The sequence below is a fragment of the Mytilus californianus genome, unplaced genomic scaffold, assembly GCF_021869535.1.
Source record: "Mytilus californianus isolate M0D057914Y unplaced genomic scaffold, xbMytCali1.0.p SCAF_4, whole genome shotgun sequence".
Classification (NCBI taxonomy): domain Eukaryota; kingdom Metazoa; phylum Mollusca; class Bivalvia; order Mytilida; family Mytilidae; genus Mytilus; species Mytilus californianus.
This window is the reverse complement of record NW_026262690.1, coordinates 42,046,485-42,071,727: the sequence shown is the minus strand read 5'-3', so window position 1 is coordinate 42,071,727 and position 25,243 is coordinate 42,046,485. Positions and strand designations below refer to the sequence as shown.

The 25,243-nt window shown below is 33.5% G+C and overlaps 1 long non-coding RNA gene across 5 annotated transcripts in view; it reads right to left on the bottom strand.

Annotated features, from left to right (window-relative positions):
* LOC127698369 (uncharacterized) overlaps nucleotides 1-25,243 on the bottom strand; it is a 175,877-nt gene that overhangs the window by 18,852 nt on the left and 131,782 nt on the right. The window contains exon 3 of one of the 5 annotated variants that reach the window (XR_007980802.1): nucleotides 5,772-5,829. The exons of the other annotated variants lie outside the window; for them this stretch is intronic. This is a non-coding gene — a long non-coding RNA (uncharacterized LOC127698369). Of the gene's footprint in view, nucleotides 1-5,771; nucleotides 5,830-25,243 lie in introns of those variants that run through there. 5 annotated transcript variants of the gene reach the window in all.

The following is a 25,243-nucleotide window of genomic DNA, read 5'->3' as shown; positions in this document are numbered from 1 at the left end:
AAAAGCCAATCTGATGGACAGCAACATTGCTTATTAATTCAAAGTCACTGCACCATGACCTAGGGGACAGGGCCTCAAAATAGTCATCAAACTGATATGTACTGTTAGTAATGCAACTTTATATTAAATATCATTTATTTATTGCAAGTAGTCCCCATCAAACTAACTTAAGCAGAGAACTTAACATTGAAAATTGCTAGTTAATTCAGTCACTGGACCATGACATAGAGGGCAGGGCCTCAAAATAGTCTTCAAACTGATATATACTGATAGTAACGAAACTTCATACTAATATCAATGCTCTATCACAAGTAGTTCCTATCAATCTAACTTAAGCTGAAAACTTTTAACATTTTACTTCTTAATTCAACTTCATTGGACCATGACTCAGGGCGCAAGGCCTTGATGTAGTCGTCAAACTGATATGTACTGATAGTAGTGCAACTTCATAGTAAATATCAATGATTTATCACAAATAGTTCCTATCAAACGAACTTAAGCAGAAAACTTAACAATTGTTGACGCTGAAGCCAGAGCTGAAGCTGTTGTCACCGTAAAAGCAATCCCTATGACTTTCTTCGCAGGCAGACAAAAAATCATTATAAAACTTTTTCATCAATTTAGCTGTTTACAGATTCTCTCTTTATTTTTTTAAGATAATATTCAAAAGATCAAAAGTTCATTATAGATCATCATTGAATGACAATTTTCTGTCTTATTTTGACCTATTTTATACATCCTGTTAATCATTTATGCTGTTTACAGTTTCTGTCTATCTTTTTAAGCCTTCAACATAATCATTTGAAACTAGAACTCATGTAAAGAAGTTGACTTATGGGTTCAATCAAATAACAATGTCATGGGTCTTTAATACATTGCTGATCTTTTGTTTAAGGATACTGGTCTATCAATTCCATAAATTATCATTGCCATGGCGTTGTCAGTTTATTTTCAACTTATGAGTTTGAATGTTCCTTTGGAATCTCTTGCCTCCCTTTTTTTCTCTCTCTTTTACAGGTTTCAAGATCATAGGCAAAAATACAAAATATTCAATTGTTTGTACCAATGTGTGACACTTTCCTTTGCACATCAACAATCTCACCACCATCTTCATTTTTATTTTCCATAGATGGGACTGATTCTGGTTGAGACGATTCTTCTGAAAACATAAGAAACAAGTTAAAAGGCTGCACTACCAACTCATGCCCTAAACCTGAACATTTCTTTTGAGAAAAACATTTTTATATCAAGGGTTCAAAATCCAATTATGCTTAGAGGGATAAATAAACATGTTAGTTTTCTCGCTTGAACTGTTTTACATTTGTCATTTCTGGGCCTTTTATAGCTGACTATGCGGTATAGGTTTTGATCATTTTTTAAGGCAGTACGGTGACCTATAGTTGTTAACCTCTATGTCATTTGATCTCTGGTGAATAGTTGTCTCATTGGCAATCGTACCACATCTTCTTATTTTTATATGAATTGTATTGCTTATTTTTAACCTTCATACATGTGTAACAATTATAGTGGGATACCATACTGAAAACCAAATCAGAATTTTGTTTTTTTGGTTAACAGTGACATTGACCTTTGACCCCAAGATCAATAGGATTCTTCCCCTTTCTATATTTCCACTCAATATATATGCTGCATTCAAATAAAGCAAGGAAAACTGAAGCTTCTATCGTGAAACCAAACAAAAATCTATTTATGAGTAACAGACTTAGAGACACTGTCTATTCATCTATTGAACTTCGACTAATTGTATTGATTCCAAAATCAATAGGCGTCTTTCCCTTCCCTATATCTTACATCTGTTATAGTTTCATTTCAACCATGCAGGAAACAATCCCACCGCTCCTTCCACCCCCCCCCCCCCCCCCCCCCCCCACACAAAAAAAAATTAATTTTGGTACAAGCAACCTTGACTTTTGATCTTTAGACCCCAAAATTAAGTCTTCTTCCCTTTACATTAATCTTCCACTTTTGATCCTTAAACCCCAAAATTAAGTCTTCTTCCATTATCAATAAGAAACCTTTTGATTTTGATACAAATGAACAGATGGCCAGACAAAAGGACTGACAAAGCAATCATTTAATGCTCTTAATATTTCTTCAGGGAGCACAACAAGAATACCGGTATGTGTCCATAAGACCATATTTTTTTAGATCATGTATTGATGATCATTCTAATATGACGTGCTTCATTTGTTTTGTAAACAACAGCATGATTAAATTCTCGTTATATCTATACTTAGCGCAGACTCAGAGATGTACATATAAATGGCTGTTACTATTTCCCTCCCACGTAAATCCATATTCATCATAACCGATGTGCAAATTGAAATTGAAAAATAAGAAACTACAGAACCGTTGTTCCTATTCTAAAGCATAACAAAAGAATTAAAGGATAAGATCTTAAAATATGTATAAAATCAAAATAAAACAAGTGAAACTGTGAGCTACTGCTCACTGATGATACTCCCGCCCAAATATTTCGGTAAACAGGAAGTTGTTGAGTGATGAATCTGAAACAATCACACGGTATAGCTGACTTATATAAACCCTGAAACCAAATTTCAGAAATCCTTGTATTGTAGTTCCTGAAAAAAATGTGACGAAATTTTCAACTTGGCTATCATGTGTAAAATGATACAAGTGTTCAGTAAACAAGAAGTTGTTGAGTGATGAATCTGAAAACACATCACACGGTATAGCTGACTTATATAAACCCTGAAACCAAATTTCAGAAATCCTTGTATTGTAGTTCCTGAGAAAGATGCGACTAAGAATATTCATGGGACGGAAGGACGGACTGACGGATGGATGGACTGACGAATGGACAATAAATTCCACGAAATTTCATGAATGATCTTGTAATAACGTCATGTCATAACAAGACATCGTATGAATGAAAACTCTCAAACTGAAGATTATTCTGTTAAGTGTATGCCCAAAATTTGGATAATATCGCATTAAAATGGAGTTTTGAGATAGGTGTTGATTAATTTTCTATTCTATTGCATCATTCACACCTTCATGGATTTCAAAAACACTTTTTTCCCCATATCTAAACCTAAGAAATAATTTGGAATAGCATAGTATAACTGTAGATCAAATTTTGTTGAAATCCTAGCATGAAAAGATTTTTCTCAAAATTTGCGATTATTTTTTAACAAAAATAAGTTTAAAGAAGTTTTCCTTTTTAATTTGGCACCTTTGATCACTTTGAAATAGCTAGTGTTGGCTATATATCATTTTTTGTTCAAGTCCTAGTATATGAAGACATTTTTCAAAATTTGAGATTTTAAAAAACAAATTTTCACTTCTATATCCCCATTCTTAATAATAATAAAAAACTACAGGCTCTAAAGAGCCTGTGTCGCTCACCTTGGTCTTTGTGCATATTAAACAAAGGACACAGATGGATTCATGACAAAATTGTGTTTTGGTGATGGTGATGTGTTTGTAGATCTTACTTTACTGAACATTCTTGCTGCTTACAATTATCTCTATCTATAATGAACTTGGCCCAGTAGTTACAGTGGAAAATATTTTGTAAAAATTTACAAAAATTTACAAAATTTATGAAAATTGTAAAACATTGACTATAAAGGGCAATAACTCCTTAAGGGGTCAATTGACAATTTTAGTCGTGTTGACTTATTTGTAGGTCTTACTTTGCTGTACATTATTGCTGTTTACAGTTTATCTCTATCTATAATAATATTCAAGATAATAACCAAAAGCTGCAAAATTTTCTTAAAATTACCAATTCAGGGACAGCAACCCAACAACGTGTAGCCTGATTGGTCTGAAAATTTCAGGGCAGATAGATCTTGACCTAATGAACATTTTTATCCTGTCAGATTTTCTCTAAATGCTTTGGTTTCAGTGATATGAGCCAAAAACTGCATTTTACCCTATGTACTATTTTTTAGCCATGTCGGCCATCTTGGTTCGCGGGCGGGGTCATAGGACACATTTTTTACACAAGATACCCTAATGATGATTGTGGACAAGTTTGGTTAAATTTGTCTTAGTAGTTTCAGAGGAGAAGGTTTTTGTAAAAGATTGCAAAAATCTACGAAAAATGGTTAAAAATTGACTATAAAGGGCAATTACTCCTTAAGGGGTCAACTGACATTTTGGTCAAGTCGACTTATTTGTAGATCTTACTTTGCTGAACATTATTGCTGTTTACAGTTTATCTTTATCTATAATAATATTCAAGATAATAACAAACTAGAGGCTCTAAAGAGCCTGTGTCGCTCACCTTGGTCTATGTGCATATTAAACAAAGGACACAGATGGATTCATGACAAAATTGTGTTTTGGTGATGGTGATGTGTTTTGGTGATGGTGATGTGTTTGTTGATCTTACTTTACTGAACATTCTTGCTCCTTACTATTATCTCTATCTATAATGAACTTGGCCCGGTAGTTACAGTGGAAAATACTTTGTAAAAATTTACAAAAATTTACAAAATTTATGAAAATTGTAAAAAATTGACTATAAAGGGCAATAACTCCTTAAGGGGTCAATTGACAATTTTGGTCATGTTGCCTTATTTGTAGATCTAACTTTGCTGTACATTATTGCTGTTTACAGTTTATCTCTATCTATAATAATATTCAAGATAATAACCAAAAGCTGCAAAATTTTCTTAAAATTACCAATTCAGGGGCAGCAACCCAACAATGTGTTGCCTGATTGGTCTGAAAATTTCCGGGCAGATAGATCTTGACCTAATGAACAATTTTACCCCCATGTCAGATTTGCTCTAAATGCTTTGGTTTCAGAGATATGAGCCAAAAACTGCATTTTACCCTATGTACTATTTTTTAGCCATGTTGGCCATCTTGGTTCACGGGCGGGGTCATCGGACACATTTTTTAAACAAGATACCCTAATGATGATTGTGGACAAGTTTGGTTAAATTTGTCTTAGTAGTTTCAGAGGAGAAGATTTTTGTAAAAGATTACAAAAATTTACGAAAAATGGTTAAAAATTGACTATAAAGGGCAATAACTCCTTAAGGGGTCAACTGACCATTTTGGTCAAGTTGACTTATTTGTAGATCTTACTTTGCTGAACATTATTGCTGTTTACAGTTTATCTCTATCTATAATAATATTCAAGATAATAACCAAAAACTGCAAAATTTCCTTAAAGTTACCAATTCAGGGGCAGCAACCCAACAACACGTCTGATTCGTCTGACAATTTCAGGGCTGATAGATCCTAACCTGATGAACATTTTTACCCATTGTCAGATTTGCTCTAAATGCTTTAGTTTCAGAGATATAAGCCAATAAAATGCTCCGCTGGGCGCAGCTTGATACGACCGCAGAGGTCGAACCCTGAACAGTTGGGGCAAGTATGGACACAACATTCAAGCTTAATACAGCACTGAATTTGGATTGTGATTAAATATTTGAGAGCATAGGTTTCTGACACAGAATGAATGTGGTCTAAGAACTTAGAAATTTTTAATTTACCTATTCAAACCATATCGTTATTATTTGCTTTTATATATAAATCAGAAATAACCAATTAAAAATGGAAAATTTTAAAGAAAAAAAAGGAAAAAAAAATCCCCCCCCCCAATTTTTTGAACCCCCTTATGATTCATCACCCCCAAACTCAATCCCAGCCTTCCCTTTGTGGTATGGTACCTTGCAGTACAATTTCAGAGAGATCCATACACTTGAACACAAGTTATTGTCTGGAAACTAGAAAAATGCTTGGTTTTTGGCCCCAAATTCCTAAAAGTTTCAGGCAATTACCCCCAAACTCAATTCCAGCTTTCCCTTTGTGATATGGAACCTTGTAGTACAATTTCATAAAGATCCATACACTTACACACAAGTTATTGTCCTGAAACTAGAAAAATGCATGGTTTTTGCCCCTTTTTTGCCCCTAATTCCTAAAAGTTTGAGGCAATTACCCCCAAAATCAATCCCAGCCTTCCCTTTGTAGTATGGTGCCTTGCAGTACAATTTCAGAGAGATCCATACACTTGAACACAAGTTATTGTCTGGAAACTAGAAAAATGCTTATTTTTGGCCCCTTTTTGGCCCCTTATTCCTAATTGTTTTGGGCAATTACCCCCAAACTCAATTCCAGCTTTCCCTTTTTGATATGGAACCTTGTAGTATAATTTCATAAATATCCATACACTTACACACAAGTTATTGTCATTAAACTAGAACAAGAGTGCACATGCTGAAATGTCTCGCCTTCTTTACTAACCATTGATTTTATGTTGATAGTCCTAAATATAAAGCTTTACTACAAGTAACACATAAACTTAACATGATCCAAGAAAATGAAGTCAAGGTCAGATAAACCAAACGATAATACATGTACACCTTACAATCATTCAATAAACCAAACATAGTTGACTTATTGCTTATAGTTTCTAAGAAACAAACGTAACCATGAAAACTTAACATTGACCAATAAACCATGAAAATGAGGTCAAGGTCAGATGATACCTGCCAGACAGACATATACACCTTACAATCCTTCCATACAACAAATATAGTTGATCTATTGCTTATAGTTGAAGAAAAACAGACCAAAACACAAAAACTTAACTGAGAAATGAACCGTGAAAATGAGGTCAAGGTCAAATAAAACCTGTGAGACTGACATGTACATCATAAAATATTTCCATACACCAAATATAGTTGACCTATTGCATATAGTATTAGAAAAAAAGACCAAAACTCACAAGAGTGCACACGCTGAAATGTCTCGCCTTCTTTACTAATCATTGATATTATGTTGATAGTCCTAAATATAAAGCTTTATTACTGCTGTCACATAAACTTAACATTAACCAAGTAAACTAAACATTGACCAATGAACCATGAAAATGAGGTCAAGGTCAGATGAACCATGCTAGGCAGGCATTTACAGCTAACAATTCTTCCATACAACAAATATAGTTGACCTATTGCTAATAGTTTAAGAAAAACAGACCAAAACACAATAAAATGCTCCGCAGGGCGCAGCTTGATACGACCGCAGAGGTCGAACCCTGAACAGTTGGGGCAAGTATGGACACAACATTCAAGCTTGATACAGCTCTGAATTTGGATTGTGATAAAATATTTGACACAGCATAGGTTTCTGACACAGAATGAATGTGATCTAAGAACTTAAAAATTTTAAATTGGACATTCACCTATTATGGTCCAATATCCAAAATCTAAATACATGGTTAGATTCAGCATATCAAAGAACCCCAAGAATTCAATTTTTGATGAAATCAAACAAAGTTTAATTTTGGACCCTTTTGACCTCAATGTGGACAAAGTTGATAACGGGGCCCAAAAATCAAAAATCTAAATACATGGTTAAATTCAGCATATCAAAGAACCCCATATATTCAATTTTTGTTGAAATCAAACAAAGTTTAATTTTGGACCCCGATTTGGACCAACTTGAAAACTGGGCCCATAATCAAAAATCTAAATACATGTTTAGATTCAGCATATCAAAGAACCCTAAAAATTCAATTTTTGTTAAAATCAAACTAAGTTTAATTTTGGACCCCGATTTGGACCAACTTGAAAACTGGGCCCATAATCAAAAATCTAAATACATGTTTAGATTCGGCATATCAAAGAACCTCAATAATTCAATTTTTGATGAAATCAAACAAAGTTAAATTTTGGACCCCAAAATCCAAAAACTTAATACACGGTTAGATTCAGCATATTAAAGAACCCCAAGAATTCAAGAATAAAACCCCATTGAAATTGATCAAGAAATAAGCAATTTATACGAAGTATCTTCTTTTGCACAATACTGTGCAATTGAATATTTCTTGCTAATTGCGCAATACTGTACAATTGACAATTTCTTGCTATTGTGCAATATTGTGCTATTGGATATTTCTTGCTATTGCGCAATACTGTGCAATTGAAGATTTCTTGCTATTGCGCAATACTGTGCAATTGAAGATTTCTTGCTATTGTGCAATACTGTGCAATTGAAAATTTCTTGCTATTGCACAATACTTATTATATAATAATTTACACATCCTGTTTGGTGTGTATCTCCTACCATATCATTATTATTTGCTTTTAAATATTAATCAGAAATAACCAACTTAAAATGGAAAATTTTAAAAGAAAAAAAAAGGAAAAAAAGAGAAAAAAAGTTAAAAAAAATCCCCCCCCCAAATTTTTTGAACCCCCTTATGATTCATCACCCCCAAACTCAATCCCAGCCTTCCCTTTGTGGTATGGTACCTTGCAGTACAATTTCAGAGAGATCCATACACTTGAACACAAGTTATTGTCTGGAAACTAGAAAAATGCTTATTTTTGGCCCCTTTTTGGCCCCCAATTCCTAAACGTTTCGAGCAATTACCCCCAAACTCAATTCCAGCCTTCCCTTTGTGATATGGAACCTTGTAGTACAATTTCAGAAATATCCATACACTTACACACAAGTTATTGTCATGAAACAAGAAAAATGCTTGTTTTTTGCCCCTTTTTTGGCCCCTAATTCCTAAAATTTTGAGGCAATTACCCCCAAAATCAATTACAGCATTCCTGTTGTGATATGGAACCTTGTGGTACATTGTCAGAGATATCCATACACTAACACACAAGTAATGTCTGGAAGTTACAAAAATGCTTATTTTTGGCACCTTTTTGGCCCCTAATTCCTTTACTGTTGGTACCATAACCCCCAAAATCAATCCCAACCTTCCTTTTGTGGTATTGAACCTTATGGTAAAATTTCATGGAGATCCATTCACTTAAACTAAAGTTAGAGTGCGAAAAACAATGTGTCTTCGGACGACGCCGGACGACGCCAGACGACGACGACGACGACAACGTCATACCAATATACGACCAAAAAATTTTTCATTTTTGCGGTCGTATAAAAACTAAGCACTGAGCAATGAACCTTGAAAATGAGGTCAAGGTCAAATAAAACCTGTGTGACTGACATATAGATCATAAAATATTTCCATACACCAAATATAGTGAAAAAGAAGGAGGGTGGGGTGGTCCTGGGGACTCCCCCAATATTTCATTTGATTTGTTTTATTGTCCCATACAAGAATATATATGGTTTAGGGGTGGGTATCTCGACCGTTTACAAGATAAAAGCACATTCTCAAATTGAAGGGGGTGGGGGTAAGAATATATATGGTTTAGGGAGACTTAATTATCTACAAAATGTCTAATAATGAACAGTAAATTTCAAACTTCATTTATACAGTCCTACTAGTAAATTTCAAACTTTATATATACAGTCCTACAGATCTTATCAGGAAACAGAAATTTTCAAATAAATCTGTCACTCCAATGATTATCATATGCTAAGATATAACCCAGATCTAATTAATAATTAATAATGTAATAATCTTCAAAATGTCTAATAATATAGCTTATAATCATCACCACTTAGGAAATAGATAATTTTCAAATAAATCTGTCACTCCAATTTTTATTGTGAGATAAGACAAGTCATAAAATAATAACAAGAGATAAATATTTTAAAATTCCACTTTTGGATATTAAAAATGAATTTGATTTGTTTTATTGTAACATACAAGAACATAGGTATATGGTTTCAGGGTGGTGATCTTGACCGCTTACAAGTTATCAAAAAGAAGGGGGGTGGTAGTTACCCCAATGGACTTCCCCTATATTTCATTTGATTTGTTTTATTGTCCCATAGAAAACGAAAACCAATTTTGGGACATACAGCATACGTACTTACAGACAGACAAGGGTAAAACTTAATGCCCCCTCAACTACAGGCATAAAAGTGTGGCAAACTGATTTGCCAAACTGAAGGACAAACAGACAGAAAGACAGACAGACAGACACAGCCTACCAAAAAAGTTTCAAACAATTTACCAATGATATTTCGCCAATAACTCAAATTTATTTCCATGAACCAGTAACAAAACACCAAAATAATTCTCTAAAATTAGATATGACTTAACCACTCATAAATCTATAAAATTAGATATGATTTTATATCTATCAATTAAACACATCACTTTTCAAAACAAATAGTTCAAACTTATTTCCATAAACCAGTAAAAAACCAGCAAAATACTTCTCTAAAATCAGATATGATGTTATATCTATTTCCATATTATAATCAAATTTAATTAATAGTTGCTAATATTGTTTCTTTCATGTGTCAAAAAATAATACAGATCTGCAATTTATCTATCAATGTCAAAAACTTCATCTCATAATAAAAATAGATTATTATCTAATTAAAAACAAGTTCAGATTTAGTACTTGAAAGAACTCTATATATATTTTATTTATGTTCAAATATAACACACACAAACTGATAAATTTTCCAAGGGAACCTGCCCTTTATTTCATATGATTTGTTTTTTTTGTCCCATACAAGGATATATATGGTTTAGGAGCGGGGATCTCGACCATTTACAAGTTCTTAAACAGGAAGAAGGTGGTAATGACCACAAGGAACTCACCTTTTATTTCATTTCATTTGCTTTATTGTAACATACAAGAATATATATGGTTTCACGGTGGGGATCTTGACCGTTTACAAGTTTTCAAAAAAAAGGAAAATAGGGGTTACCCCAGGGGACTTCCCCTAAATTTAATTTGCTTTATTTTATTGTCCCATACAAGAATATATATGGTTTAGGGGTGGGGATCTCAACCGTTTACAAGTTTTCAAAAAGAAGGGGGTAGTGTTTACCCCCGTGGACATCCCCCTATTTCATTTGATTTGATATATTGTTCCATACAAGAATATATATGGTTTCTGGGTGGGAATCTTGACCGTTTACAAGTTATCAAAAAAAAGGGGGGAAGGGGTTACCCCAATGGACTTCCCCTATATTTCATTTGATTAGTTTTATTGTCCCATACAACAATATATATGGTTTAGGGGTGGGGATCTCGACCTTTTACAAGTTCTTAAACAGAAAGAAGGTGGGGATGACCCCAGGGGACTTGACTTTTATTTCATTTGATTTGTTTTATTGTAACATACAAGAATATATATGGTTTCAGGGTGGGGATCTTGACTGTTTACAAGTTTTCAAAAAAAAAAGGGGTGGGGGTTACCCCAGGGGACTTCCCCTAAACTTCAATTGATTTGTTTTATTGTCCCATACAAGAATATATATGGTTTAGGGGTGGGGATCTCAACCGTTTACAAGTTTTCAAAAAGAAGGGTGTGGGGTTTACCACCGTGGACTTCCGTTAAATTTCATTTGATTTGTTTTATTGTCCCATACAAGAATATATATGGTTTAGGGGTGGGGATCTCAACCATTTACAAGTTTTAAAAAAGAAGGGGTTGGGATTTACCCCCGTTGACTTCATTTATATTTCATTTGATTTGATATATTGTACCATACAAGAATATATGGTTTCTGGGTGGGAATCTTGAACGTTTACAAGCTATCAAAAAGAAAGGGGTGGGGGTTACCCCAATGGACTTCCCCTATATTACATTTGATTTGTTTTATTGTCCCATACAAGAATATATATGGTTTAGGGGTGAGGGATCTTAACATTTTTACAAGTTCTTAAACAGGAAAAAGGTGGGGGTGACCCCAGGGGACTCGACTTTTATTTCATTTGATTTGTTTTATTGTAATATACAAGAAGAAAAATGGTTTCAGGGTGGGGATCTTGACTGTTTACAAATTTAAAAAAAAAGGGGGTGGGGGTTACCCCAGGGGACATCCCCTAAATTTCATTTTATTTGTTTTATTGTCCCAAAAAAGATTATATATGGTTTAGGGGTGGGGATCTTAACCATTTACAATTTCTCAAAGAGAAGGGCGTGGGGGGTTTCCACAATGGACTTCCCCTATATTTCATTTGATTTGTTTTAATGTCCCATACAAGAATATATATGGTTTAGAAGTGGGGATCTTGACCATTTACAAGTTTTCAAAATGAAGGGGGGGGGGGGGGTGACTCCCCTGGACTTCCCCAATATTTCATTTGATTAGTGTTATTGTCCCATACAAGAATATATATGGTTTAGGGGTGGGGAACTCGACCGTTTACAAGTTCTCAAACAGGATGGGGTGGGGGTGACCCCAGGGGACTCGCCTTATATTTCATTTGATTTGTTTTATTGTCCCATACAAGAATATATATGGTTTCAGAGTGGGGATCTTGACCGTTTACAAGTTTTCAAAAAGAAGGAGGGTGGGGGTGGTCCTGGGGACTCCCCCAATATTTCATTTGATTTGTTTTATTGTCCCATACAAGAATATATAGGGGTGGGTATCTCGACCGTTTACAAGATAAAAGCACATTCTCAAATTGAAGGGGGTGGGGGTAAGAATATATATGGTTTAGGGAGACTTAATTATCTACAAAATGTCTAATAATGAACAGTAAATTTCAAACTTCATTTATACAGTCCTACTAGTAAATTTGAAACTTTATATATACAGTCGTACAGATCTTGTCAGGAAACAGAAATTTTCAAATAAATCTGTCACTCCAATGATTATCATATGCTAAGATATAACCCAGATCTAATTAATAATTAATAATGTAATAATCTTCAAAATGTCTAATAATATAGCTTATAATCATCACCACTTAGGAAATAGATAATTTTCAAATAAATCTGTCACTCCAATTTTTATTGTGAGATAAGACAAGTCATAAAATAATAACAAGAGATAAATATTTTAAAATTCCACTTTTGGATATTAAAAATGAATTTGATTTGTTTTATTGTAACATACAAGAACATAGGTATATGGTTTCAGGGTGGTGATCTTGACCGCTTACAAGTTATCAAAAAGAAGGGGGGTGGTAGTTACCCCAATGGACTTCCCCTATATTTCATTTGATTTGTTTTATTGTCCCATAGAAAACGAAAACCAATTTTGGGACATACAGCATACGTACTTACAGACAGACAAGGGTAAAACTTAATGCCCCCTCAACTACAGGCATAAAAGTGTGGTAAACTGATTTGCCAAACTGAAGGACAAACAGACAGAAAGACAGACAGACAGACACAGCCTACCAAAAAAGTTTCAAACAATTTACCAATGATATTTCGCCAATAACTCAAATTTATTTCCATGAACCAGTAACAAAACACCAAAATAATTTTCTAAAATTAGATATGACTTAACCACTCATAAATCTCTAAAGTTAGATATGTTTTTATATCTATCAATTAAACACATCACTTTTCAAAACAAATAGATCAAACTTATTTCCATAAACCAGTAAAAAACCAGCAAAATACTTCTCTAAAATCAGATATGATGTTATATCTATTTCCATATTATAATCAAATTTAATTAATAGTTGCTAATATTGTTTCTTTCATGTGTCAAAAAATAATACAGATCTGCAATTTATCTATCAATGTCAAAAACTTCATCTCATAATAAAAATAGATTATTATCTAATTAAAAACAAGTTCAGATTTAGCACTTGAAAGAACCCTATATATATTTTATTTATGTTCAAATATAACACACACAAACTGATAAATTTTCCAAGGGAACCTGCCCTTTATTTCATATGATTTGTTTTTTTTGTCCCATACAAGGATATATATGGTTTAGGAGCGGGGATCTCGACCATTTACAAGTTCTTAAACAGGAAGAAGGTTGGAATGACCCCAAGGAACTCACCTTTTATTTCATTTCATTTGCTTTATTGTAACATACAAGAATATATATGGTTTCGCGGTGGGGATCTTGACCGTTTACAAGTTTTCAAAAAAAAGGAAAATAGGGGTTACCCCAGGGGACTTCCCCTAAATTTAATTTGCTTTATTTTATTGTCCAAAACAAGAATATATATGGTTTAGGGGTGGGGATCTCAACCGTTTACAAGTTTTCAAAAAGAAGGGGGTAGTGTTTACCCCCGTGGACATCCCCCTATTTCATTTGATTTGATATATTGTTCCATACAAGAATATATATGGTTTCTGGGTGGGAATCTTGACCGTTTACAAGTTTTCAAAAAGAAGGAGGGTGGGGGTGGTCCTGGGGACTCCCCCAATATTTCATTTGATTTGTTTTATTGTCCCATACAAGAATATATATGGTTTAGGGGTGGGTATCTCGACCGTTTACAAGATAAAAGCACATTCTCAAATTGAAGGGGGGTGGGGGTAAGAATATATATGGTTTAGGGAGACTGAATTATCTACAAAATGTCTAATAATGAACAGTAAATTTCAAACTTCATTTATACAGTCCTACTAGTAAATTTCAAACTTTATATATACAGTCCTACAGATCTTATCAGGAAACAGAAATTTTCAAATAAATCTGTCACTCCAATGATTATCATATGCTAAGATATAACCCAGATCTAATTAATAATTAATAATGTAATAATCTTCAAAATGTCTAATAATATAGCTTATAATCATCACCACTTAGGAAATAGATAATTTTCAAATAAATCTGTCACTCCAATTTTTATTGTGAGATAAGACAAGTCATAAAATAATAACAAGAGATAAATATTTTAAAATTCCACTTTTGGATATTAAAAATGAATTTGATTTGTTTTATTGTAACATACAAGAACATAGGTATATGGTTTCAGGGTGGTGATCTTGACCGCTTACAAGTTATCAAAAAGAAGGGGGGTGGTAGTTACCCCAATGGACTTCCCCTATATTTCATTTGATTTGTTTTATTGTCCCATAGAAAACGAAAACCAATTTTGGGACATACAGCATACGTACTTACAGACAGACAAGGGTAAAACTTAATGCCCCCTCAACTACAGGCATAAAAGTGTGGCAAACTGATTTGCCAAACTGAAGGACAAACAGACAGAAAGACAGACAGACAGACACAGCCTACCAAAAAAGTTTCAAACAATTTACCAATGATATTTCGCCAATAACTCAAATTTATTTCCATGAACCAGTAACAAAACACCAAAATAATTCTCTAAAATTAGATATGACTTAACCACTCATAAATCTCTAAAATTAGATATGATTTTATATCTATCAATTAAACACATCACTTTTCAAAACAAATAGTTCAAACTTATTTCCATAAACCAGTAAAAAACCAGCAAAATACTTCTCTAAAATCAGATATGATGTTATATCTATTTCCATATTATAATCAAATTTAATTAATAGTTGCTAATATTGTTTCTTTCATGTGTCAAAAAATAATACAGATCTGCAATTTATCTATCAATGTCAAAAACTTCATCTCATAATAAAAATAGATTATTATCTAATTAAAAACAAGTTCAGATTTAGCACTTGAAAGAACCCTATATATATTTTATTTATGTTCAAATATAACACACACAAACTGATAAATTTTCCAAGGGAACCTGCCCTTTATTTCATATGATTTGTTTTTTTTGTCCCATACAAGGATATATATGGTTTAGGAGCGGGGATCTCGACCATTTACAAGTTCTTAAACAGGAAGAAGGTGGTAATGACCACAAGGAACTCACCTTTTATTTCATTTCATTTGCTTTATTGTAACATACAAGAATATATATGGTTTCACGGTGGGGATCTTGACCGTTTACAAGTTTTCAAAAAAAAGGAAAATAGGGGTTACCCCAGGGGACTTCCCCTAAATTTAATTTGCTTTATTTTATTGTCCCATACAAGAATATATATGGTTTAGGGGTGGGGATCTCAACCGTTTACAAGTTTTCAAAAAGAAGGGGGTAGTGTTTACCCCCGTGGACATCCCCCTATTTCATTTGATTTGATATATTGTTCCATACAAGAATATATATGGTTTCTGGGTGGGAATCTTGACCGTTTACAAGTTATCAAAAAAAAAGGGGGGTAGGGGTTACCCCAATGGACTTCCCCTATATTTCATTTGATTAGTTTTATTGTCCCATACAACAATATATATGGTTTAGGGGTGGGGATCTCGACCTTTTACAAGTTCTTAAACAGAAAGAAGGTGGGGATGACCCCAGGGGACTTGACTTTTATTTCATTTGATTTGTTTTATTGTAACATACAAGAATATATATGGTTTCAGGGTGGGGATCTTGACTGTTTACAAGTTTTCAAAAAAAAAAGGGGTGGGGGTTACCCCAGGGGACTTCCCCTAAACTTCAATTGATTTGTTTTATTGTCCCATACAAGAATATATATGGTTTAGGGGTGGGGATCTCAACCGTTTACAAGTTTTCAAAAAGAAGGGTGTGGGGTTTACCACCGTGGACTTCCGTTAAATTTCATTTGATTTGTTTTATTGTCCCATACAAGAATATATATGGTATAGGGGTGGGGATCTCAACCATTTACAAGTTTTAAAAAAGAAGGGGTTGGGATTTACCCCCGTTGACTTCATTTATATTTCATTTGATTTGATATATTGTACCATACAAGAATATATGGTTTCTGGGTGGGAATCTTGAACGTTTACAAGCTATCAAAAAGAAAGGGGGTGGGGGTTACCCCAATGGACTTCCCCTATATTACATTTGATTTGTTTTATTGTCCCATACAAGAATATATATGGTTTAGGGGTGAGGGATCTTAACATTTTTACAAGTTCTTAAACAGGAAAAAGGTGGGGGTGACCCCAGGGGACTCGACTTTTATTTCATTTGATTTGTTTTATTGTAATATACAAGAAGAAAAATGGTTTCTAGGTGGGGATCTTGACTGTTTACAAATTTCAAAAAAAAGGGGGTGGGGGTTACCCCAGGGGACATCCCCTAAATTTCATTTTATTTGTTTTATTGTCCCAAAAAAGATTATATATGGTTTAGGGGTGGGGATCTTAACCATTTACAATTTCTCAAAGAGAAGGGCGTGGGGGGTTTCCACAATGGACTTCCCCTATATTTCATTTGATTTGTTTTAATGTCCCATACAAGAATATATATGGTTTAGAAGTGGGGATCTTGACCATTTACAAGTTTTCAAAATGAAGGGGGGGAGGGGGGGGGGTGACTCCCCTGGACTTCCCCAATATTTCATTTGGTTAGTGTTATTGTCCCATACAAGAATATATATGGTTTAGGGGTGGGGAACTCGACCGTTTACAAGTTCTCAAACAGGATGGGGTGGGGGTGACCCCAGGGGACTCGCCTTATATTTCATTTGATTTGTTTTATTGTCCCATACAAGAATATATATGGTTTCAGGGTGGGGATCTTGACCGTTTACAAGTTTTCAAAAAGAAGGAGGGTGGGGGTGGTCCTGGGGACTCCCCCAATATTTCATTTGATTTGTTTTATTGTCCCATACAAGAATATATATGGTTTAGGGATGGGTATCTCGACCGTTTACAAGATAAAAGCACATTCTCAAATTGAAGGGGGTGGGGGTAAGAATATATATGGTTTAGGGAGACTTAATTATCTACAAAATGTCTAATAATGAACAGTAAATTTCAAACTTCATTTATACAGTCCTACTAGTAAATTTGAAACTTTATATATACAGTCCTACAGATCTTATCAGGAAACAGAAATTTTCAAATAAATCTGTCACTCCAATGATTATCATATGCTAAGATATAACCCAGATCTAATTAATAATTAATAATGTAATAATCTTCAAAATGTCTAATAATATAGCTTATAATCATCACCACTTAGGAAATAGATAATTTTCAAATAAATCTGTCACTCCAATTTTTATTGTGAGATAAGACAAGTCATAAAATAATAACAAGAGATAAATATTTTAAAATTCCACTTTTGGATATTAAAAATGAATTTGATTTGTTTTATTGTAACATACAAGAACATAGGTATATGGTTTCAGGGTGGTGATCTTGACCGCTTACAAGTTATCAAAAAGAAGGGGGGTGGTAGTTACCCCAATGGACTTCCCCTATATTTCATTTGATTTGTTTTATTGTCCCATAGAAAACGAAAACCAATTTTGGGACATACAGCATACGTACTTACAGACAGACAAGGGTAAAACTTAATGCCCCCTCAACTACAGGCATAAAAGTGTGGTAAACTGATTTGCCAAACTGAAGGACAAACAGACAGAAAGACAGACAGACAGACACAGCCTACCAAAAAAGTTTCAAACAATTTACCAATGATATTTCGCCAATAACTCAAATTTATTTCCATGAACCAGTAACAAAACACCAAAATAATTTTCTAAAATTAGATATGACTTAACCACTCATAAATCTCTAAAGTTAGATATGTTTTTATATCTATCAATTAAACACATCACTTTTCAAAACAAATAGATCAAACTTATTTCCATAAACCAGTAAAAAACCAGCAAAATACTTCTCTAAAATCAGATATGATGTTATATCTATTTCCATATTATAATCAAATTTAATTAATAGTTGCTAATATTGTTTCTTTCATGTGTCAAAAAATAATACAGATCTGCAATTTATCTATCAATGTCAAAAACTTCATCTCATAATAAAAATAGATTATTATCTAATTAAAAACAAGTTCAGATTTAGCACTTGAAAGAACCCTATATATATTTTATTTATGTTCAAATATAACACACACAAACTGATAAATTTTCCAAGGGAACCTGCCCTTTATTTCATATGATTTGTTTTTTTTGTCCCATACAAGGATATATATGGTTTAGGAGTGGGGATCTCGACCATTTACAAGTTCTTAAACAGGAAGAAGGTGGGAATGACCCCAAGGAACTCACCTTTTATTTCATTTCATTTGCTTTATTGTAACATACAAGAATATATATGGTTTCGCGGTGGGATTCTTGACCATTTACAAGTTTTCAAAAAAAAGGAAAATAGGGGTTACCCCAGGGGACTTCCCCTAAATTTAATTTGCTTTATTTTATTGTCCCATACAAGAATATATATGGTTTAGGGGTGGGGATCTCAACCGTTTACAAGTTTTCAAAAAGAAGGGGGTAGTGTTTACCCCCGTGGACATCCCCCTATTTCATTTGATTTGATATATTGTTCCATACAAGAATATATATGGTTTCTGGGTGGGAATCTTGACCGTTTACAAGTTATCAAAAAAAAGGGGGGTAGGGGTTACCCCAATGGACTTCCCCTATATTTCATTTGATTAGTTTTATTGTCCCATACAACAATATATATGGTTTAGGGGTGGGGATCTCGACCTTTTACAAGTTCTTAAACAGAAAGAAGGTGGGGATGACCCCAGGGGACTTGACTTTTATTTCATTTGATTTGTTTTATTGTAACATACAAGAATATATATGGTTTCAGGGTGGGGATCTTGACTGTTTACAAGTTTTCAAAAAAAAAAGGGGTGGGGGTTACCCCAGGGGACTTCCCCTAAACTTCAATTGATTTGTTTTATTGTCCCATACAAGAATATATATGGTTTAGATCTCAACCGTTTGAAGTTTTCAAAAAGAAGGGTGTGGGGTTTACCACCGTGGACTTCCGTTAAATTTCATTTTATTTGTTTTATTGTCCCATACAAGAATATATATGGTTTAGGGGTGGGGATCTCAACCATTTACAAGTTTTAAAAAAGAAGGGGTTGGGATTTACCCCCGTGGACTTCATCTATATTTCATTTGATTTGATATATTGTACCATACAAGAATATATGGTTTCTGGGTGGGAATCTTGACCCTTTACAAGCTATCAAAAAGAAAGGGGGTGGGGGTTACCCCAATGGACTTCCCCTATATTACATTTGATTTGTTTTATTGTCCCATACAAGAATATATATGGTTTAGGGGTGAGGGATCTTAACATTTTTACAAGTTCTTAAACAGGAAAAAGGTGGGGGTGACCCCAGGGGACTCGACTTTTATTTCATTTGATTTGTTTTATTGTAATATACAAGCAGAAAAATGGTTTCAGGGTGGGGATCTTGACTGTTTCCAAATTTAAAAAAGAAGGGGGTGGGGGTTACCCCAGGGGACATCCCCTAAATTTCATTTTATTTGTTTCATTGTCCCAAAAAAGATTATATATGGTTTAGGGGTGGGGATCTTAACCGTTTACAATTTCTCAAAGAGAAGGGGGTGGGGGGTTACCACAATGGACTTCCCCTATATTTCATTTGATTTCTTTTATTGTCCCATACAAAAATATATATGGTTTAGGGGTGGGGATCTCGACCGTTTACAAGTTCTCAAACAGACATGTGGGGGTGACCGCAGGGGACTCACCTTTTATTTCATTTGATTTGTAACATACAAGAATATATATGGTTTCAGGGTGGGGAGCTTGCAAATTTACAAGTTTTCAAAAAAAAGAAGGGTAGCTGTGAACCTGAGGACTATCCCAATATTTCATTTGATTTGTTTTATTGTCCCATACAAGAATAAATATGGTTTAGGAGTAGGGATCTCAACCGTTTACAAGATAAAAGCACATTATCAAATTGAAGGGGGGTAGGGGTAAGAATATACATGATTAACGGACACTTAATTATCTACAAAATGTCTAATAATGAACAGTAAATTCTAAACTTCATTTAGAGAGTAATACTAGTAAGTTTCAAACAGATCTTATCAGAAAACAGAAAATTTTCAAATAAATCTGTCACTCCAATGATTATCATATGCTAAAATATTTCCAAGATCTAATTAATAATGAAAATAAATCATTATCATATGCTGAAATATTTATAATATCTAATTGAACAGAACTATGGTTGTTTAACATAGTACTCTAACATAATTAATAATGTAATAATCTTCAAAATGTCTTATGATATAGCTTATAATCATTACCACTTAGGAAATAGATAATTTTCAAATAAATCTGTCACTCCAATTTTTATTCTGAGATAAGACAAATCATAACATGATAACAACAGTAAAATATTTAAAAATTCTACTTTTGGATATTAAAAATGGCGATAACTCACAAAAGAGATATACTAAAGTGCCTCCCCGTGCTTCAGGTTTATGCTCTTATAATATACTAGATTAAGGAGTGTGTGTACGAGCGAGAACTTCTCTATGTTCATTACTTTAGGAATATTTATCAAAAAGTAGTATTTCAACATTCAGCCCCATTCTTCTATTTAGTCAGACGTCAGTCGCTACCCTGATATACCCTATCTTTTGTTTTATTTTTCGGGTAATTTATGACGGATAGCATTTGACGTCTTTAGCCGAACAGTTTTATCATATTCACATAATTCAGTTTATTGTGTGCTGGTTCATATTCTGGACGCCAGTCTTTGCTCCTTTCTAATAAAATCCACATAACAAAAAACAAATATGAAGCTTAGAAATGGAAAAATTTTAAATACTAAACTCGTTCAAAGGGTATCTACACGTCTCGATCTTCAAAATCGCTTATCTAAAAATACTACCATCGCTAACATTTTTAACAATAAAAATCGTGGTTACCCTTCTATCAATAAGTGTCATGCCAAAAAATGACTAACATGTCCCCGTCTTTCCACCAACAATACTGTAAGGTCTACGTTTAATGGTCGCACATTTTCTTTAAATTTTGAAACTGATATAACTTGAAAAACAAACAGTATTATTTATTTACTCACATGAAACAAACCGGGATGCGGTATTCAGTACGTAGGTGAAACTGGACGATATTTATCGAAACGCACGCAAGAACACCTGTATCGTTTTAAAAGACCCAATAAATTCAAAAGTATCATTTATCAACATCTTAAAAAGCACAATCATCCTATTAAATATTTAACAGTTCAACCTTTAGTAGTAGTAAATAAGCAGCCTGGTGAATCTCATTCAAAGTTTGTACGATCACGGAAAATAATTGAATTATATTGGATTAAAAAATTACAGACAGTCTAACCTCTCGGTCTTAATGATAATATCATGGGAATTGGTAATATATCCAGAACCGATTCTGTTAACATTTTGGATATAGTTTCTAAAACTGTTTGTAAAAACCGTTCTCCTGGGCGTAGAAAAAATCGCAATCAAAGAAAATTTCGGACCAACCATACAAATATTTCGGACTTAATTTCTATTTCAAAAAACAACGGCAGACATTATCTATTAACCAAGCTCTGTTCTTTACCTATAAATAAATTAATTAAATTTTAGAGGATTGCAACACAATTTCATATTGCAGTCCAAGTATGAAATCGTTCAAATTATAATGGCATATTGTTATTCTAAACTGTTTCCCAAAATTGATCGCCCTGAAGATCATAAAAAACATTTTATTAAAATAAAGTATGTCAATAAAGGTTTTGATTTTGTAAATATTGCCAGTATTTTTAACGACCATTCTGTTAAAGAACAAATTCCTGGATATTTTGATAATACTGAACTCACTCTTATTTGTTATATTTACAAGAAATCTACCCGGAAATTTGTGTTTAATTATAGCCAAGTCTGTAAAGATGTAAATATCAGTGAAAATACACCTACGTCATGTAATTGTAGTAATTCCAAATACACTTATGGCCCCATTTCCCATGTTATAACAGGAGACCTTAACATTGTTCGCGACCGAGAGTTAAAATTATTCCTCAGTAAAGGACCTAAATATCGCCCCCCCATCAATTATTAATTGGAATGAGTGTCGTAATATCATCCACGACTCACTTCGTGCTTACTGTTTGAAATGGATAAAACGGGAAAAAGCTGACAAAAAATCTTTGGACTCTTTTTTTAATTCAGTAATGAAGATAGTTGATATATGTATACAACATTTTAAAGAACATTTTACTCTTAACAACAACCATAAAAATCCTATTTCTCATATCAAACATAAACTAAAAGAACTAGCCAAGGAATTTGTTTTTGTCCCGGCTGATAAAGCTGCTAATAATATCATTATAGTTTGACGTAAATTTTACATTGAGGTTCTGCAAAAGGAAATCACAAATTCACCAACATTCCAACTGACTTCATTTTCAGAAAACGATATCTGTAACAAACATAAACTATTAGCTACTTCTTTACAAGCAGAACCAAATACAATGAAAGTCCCAACTATGTACTGGCTTCCGAAGCTACACAAATCACCTTTCAAATATAGATTTATTTCGTCTTCAAGTCATTGTTCCACTACTAAATTGTCTATTCTACTTACTAGTACACTTGGTACAATCAAAAACCTGATAATAAATTGTTCAAATAAGGCCTTTGAAAATAGTGGAATTCATTACTTTTGGAGTGTCAAAAACTCGTTGGAAGTACTTGATAAATTGCATGCATATATTGGTGATTTTGAATCTGTTCAAAGTTTTGACTTTTCTACCCTATATACCACTTTGCCTCATATTCTTATTAGGAAAAAATTCACACACTTAATTAAATGGGCATTTAAAAAGTCGGAATGTGAATACATATGTTCAAACTCTTTTAGGTCATTTTTTAGTAGCAACAAACAAAAGAACTATGTCAATTGGACATGCTTTGATACTATATCTGCCCTTGAATTTTTACTTGATAACATTTTTGTTTGCTTTGGAGATTCCGTATATCGTCAAGTTATCGGAATTCCAATGGGGACTAACTGTGCACCACTTATTGCGGACCTGTTTTTGTATTGTTATGAGTTACAATTTATGACTAAAATCAGCAAAGACCCATCGAAACAACATCTGATACAAAAATTTAACAATACTTTTAGATATTTGGATGATATATTGGCTCTCAATAATGACGACTTCAGTATGTATACTAAAGAAATTTTTCCTGTTGAACTTACTTTAAATAAAGCTAATACTAACAATGACCACTGTCCTTTCCTCGATCTTGATATCTATATCATTAACGGGAAGCTTAATACAAATATTTATGATAAAAGAGATGATTTTTCATTTCCTATCATTAATTATCCATTTTTAGATGGTGACGTTCCCTTGTCACCATCTTATGGTGTTTATATATCTCAACTTGTACGATTCCCTCGTGTATGTAACAACGTATTAGATTTTAGCGAGAGAAATTTATGTATTACTGAAAAATTATTACACCAGGGTTTTCGATATCATAAACTAGTCAAAACATTTACTAAATTTTATCATCGGTATAAGGACATCATTCGTAAATATAACTCAACATGCAGACATCTTATACGTTCGGGTATTTCACATCCAAAATTTTATGGTAATATTCTTTACAAAGCACAAAAATGTCAGTATTCACCTCAAAAGCTAACAAAACCTTTAAACAGACTTATTAAGAAGGGATATAGTTACGATACTGTTGTCAGGTCATTAAAGATTGCATATTTTGGCTTTAATATTGATTCACTTATAGGGTCTTTGCATCGGAATTAAACACATTTATTCTAAAACCAGTTGTTGGCATGACACGGGTTATGTTCTTCTCATATATTTTATGACGGTATAATACTAAACCCCTAACAGGAGGGATTGTGCCTGATATTCATATGATGAAGACATAATCTTTCAATCAGTTTAATTGAGGTCTGGAGCTGGCATGTCAGTAACTGCTAGTAGTCTGTTGTTATTTATGTATTATTGTCATTTTGTTTATTTTCTTTTGTTTCCTATTCTGACATCGGACTCAGACTTCTCTTATACTGAGTTTTACTGTGCGTACTGTTGTGCGTTTGTTTTTTCTACATTGGCTAGAGGTATAGGGGGAGGGTTGAGATCTCAAAAAACATGTTTAACCCCACCGCATTTTTGCGCCTGTCTCAAGTCAGGAGCCTCTGGCCTTTGTTAGTCTTGTATCATTTTTAATTTTAGTTTCCTGTGTATAATTTGGAGTTTAGTATGACGTCCATTATCACTGAACTAGTATACATATTTGTTTCGGGGCTAGCTGAAGGACGCCTCAGGGTGCGGGAGTTTCTCATTGGTGGCCTTCGGCTGTTGTCTGCTCTATGGTCGGGTTGTTGTCTCTTTGACACATTCCCATTTCCATTCTCAATTTTAAAATCTTGAAATTAATAGAGACCTTCATTAAGTCCCAGGAAACAACATATTCAAATTTGAAAAAAATATGTTAAAGCGTTTTCATGTTATTGTGCTGACACTGTTTGGCAGCCCCCCGAACCGCCCAGCCGCCCGCCGTATATCACCATTTTAATAACCGATATTTCCTTCGAAAATCCGGTTAAAAACAGATTTTTACATCCTTACATGATTCTCTTAGATTTATCAAATCGAGATAGTTAAATTATCTAATTTTAAAGTCTGAGTCTTGTTAAATAAAAAGACTTTTTTTTACCTGAAAACCACACCTATACTGAGGGTAATAAAACCTTATGAAGGTTCTTTTTGTTAGTCATGTGTCGTTCTTTTTTAAACAAAACCTGATTTTCCTAAATTCCTAAATAAAAACTACTTAGGTTTCATGGTTA